Below are 2,500 nucleotides of genomic sequence, written 5' to 3'. Positions count from 1 at the left end.
GCCTGCTCTCTGGAAGTCAGAAATAGGTTTACTAAGGTGACTACCGTAAAGCACTTTGTGAGAAATGTTGCTGTAAAAAGGCTTTTATAAATAAAGTTTGATTGAGTGATTGTGGAATTTGAGGCCTGTGATCCAGTCTTCCTATTAGTTGAGATGAACAGGAAGTGAGGTGGGCTGATGCTGAGGTCACATCCTGTTCTCTCCTGTCCGTTCAGTGCTGGTCCAGCCCAGTTTCACATCAGAACATTTAGCTTCACTTTAGCATTACTCAGTAAAGTACAACTGGAGTGGTTCAAGATTTCAATCTAGGGATGGGCTGTACCATGGCTCTTACATACAGGCCCTGAGGCTGCATGTTGGGAGGGGGAGGGGATGAGGGGGGGCGAAGCTCCTCTCTCCCCCTCGTCTGTTTGGGAAGAGGTGGAGTGGAAGGATGTTGGATTGTAGTCTTGTTGGAACTAGGGTGGTCTGGGGTAGGATGTTGGATTGTAGTCTAGTTGGAACTAGGGTGGTCTGGGGTAGGATGTTGTCCTCTTCCAGGGGGGACAGAATGGGGTGAGAGGAGGGAGAGAGGGAGACTGCAGACTGAGGTGGTGGCGGAGGTGATGAAGGGAGGCTGGACACCTGTGAGAGAAAGAGAGACAGAGAGGGAGGGGGAGAAAGTAGGAGGGGACGTCAGAGATACAGCATAACGCCCAGGATCAACCAATGACAGGAGAATGACAGGAACAACAGAAGCTGTTTATCAGACTTGATCACCATCATTGCAACGGCCTCCATTACACTTGATTTGGGACAGAACAAGCTACCCCCAGCTTCCTAATCAACGGCCTCCATTACACTTGATTTGGAACAGAACAAGCTACCCCCAGCTTCCTAATCAACGGCCTCCATTACACTTGATTTGGAACAGAACAAGCTACCCCCAGCTTCCTAATCAACGGCCTCCATTACACTTGATTTGGAACAGAACAAGCTACCCCCAGCTTCCTAATCAACGGCCTCCATTACACTTGATTTGGAACAGAACAAGCTACCCCAGCTCCCTAATCAACGGCCTCCATTACACTTGATTTGGGACAGAACAAGCTACCCCCAGCTTCCTAATCAACGGCCTCCATTACACTTGATTTGGAACAGAACAAGCTACCCCCAGCTTCCTAATCAACGACAGCCCTACTAACACTTGATTTGGAACAGAACAAGCTACCCCCAGCTTCCTAATCAACGGCAGCCCTAACACTTGATTTGGAACAGAACAAGCTACCCCCAGCTTCCTAATCAACGGCCTCCATTACACTTGATTTGGAACAGAACAAGCTACCCCCAGCTTCCTAATCAACGGCCTCCATTACACTTGATTTGGGACAGAACAAGCTACCCCCAGCTTCCTAATCAACGGCCTCCATTACACTTGATTTGGGACAGAACAAGCTACCCCCAGCTTCCTAATCAACGGCCTCCATTACACTTGATTTGGAACAGAACAAGCTACCCCCAGCTTCCTAATCAACGGCAGCCTAATCAACGACAGCCCTACTAACACTTGATTTGGAACAGAACAAGCTACCCCCAGCTTCCTAATCAACGGCAGCCCTAACACTTGATTTGGAACAGAACAAGCTACCCCCAGCTTCCTAATCAACGACAGCCCTACTAACACTTGATTTGGAACAGAACAAGCTACCCCCAGCTTACTAATCAACGGCCTCCATTACACTTGATTTGGAACAGAACAAGCTACCCCCAGCTTCCTAATCAACGACAGCCCTACTAACACTTGATTTGGAACAGAACAAGCTACCCCCAGCTTCCTAATCAACGGCAGCCCTAACACTTGATTTGGAACAGAACAAGCTACCCCCAGCTTCCTAATCAACGACAGCCCTACTAACACTTGATTTGGAACAGAACAAGCTACCCCCAGCTTCCTAATCAACGGCCTCCATTACACTTGATTTGGAACAGAACAAGCTACCCCAGCTTCCTAATCAACGACAGCCCTACTAACACTTGATTTGGAACAGAACAAGCTACCCCCAGCTTCCTAATCAACGGCCTCCATTACACTTGTAGCTACAGTGACCAACGGCATATACAGAACTGATCTTCCACTCAAATAAATATTGGACATGTATTTACTCAGTTGAGGGCTGTTGTTCCAGTTTCCCCAATAGCAACAGCAGACAAACCACAGGTTGTGACTTCACTGTAACAGGCAGCCAATGGGTGATGAGGAGGGACCCACTGGAGAAAAACCACGTTGTATCACTCCCCTGTTAACACAGTGCTTTAGATCAACCTCCCTCCCTGTTAACACAGTGTTTTAGATCAACCTCCCTGTTAACACAGTGTTTTAGATCAACCTCCCTGTTTACACAGTGCTTTAGATCAACCTCCCTCCTTGTTAACACAGTGCTTTAGATCAACCTCCCTCCCTGTTAACAGTGCTTTAGATCAACCTCCCTCCCAGTTAACACAGTGCTTTAGATCAACCTCC

At 47.9% G+C, this 2,500-nt stretch overlaps 1 long non-coding RNA gene across 1 annotated transcript in view; it reads right to left on the bottom strand.

The window, feature by feature from the left end:
- Window positions 1-369: 369 nt before the first annotated feature.
- LOC124019721 overlaps window positions 370-2,500 on the bottom strand; it is a 33,201-nt gene continuing 31,070 nt past the window's right edge. Inside the window, exon 3 of the long non-coding RNA XR_006835834.1 lies at window positions 370-624. This is a non-coding gene — a long non-coding RNA (uncharacterized LOC124019721). The remainder of the gene's footprint in view (window positions 625-2,500) is intronic.

This window comes from Oncorhynchus gorbuscha, unplaced genomic scaffold, assembly GCF_021184085.1.
Source record: "Oncorhynchus gorbuscha isolate QuinsamMale2020 ecotype Even-year unplaced genomic scaffold, OgorEven_v1.0 Un_scaffold_658, whole genome shotgun sequence".
In the NCBI taxonomy this organism is placed as follows: domain Eukaryota; kingdom Metazoa; phylum Chordata; class Actinopteri; order Salmoniformes; family Salmonidae; genus Oncorhynchus; species Oncorhynchus gorbuscha.
This window is presented reverse-complemented; position numbering and strand designations above follow the sequence as displayed.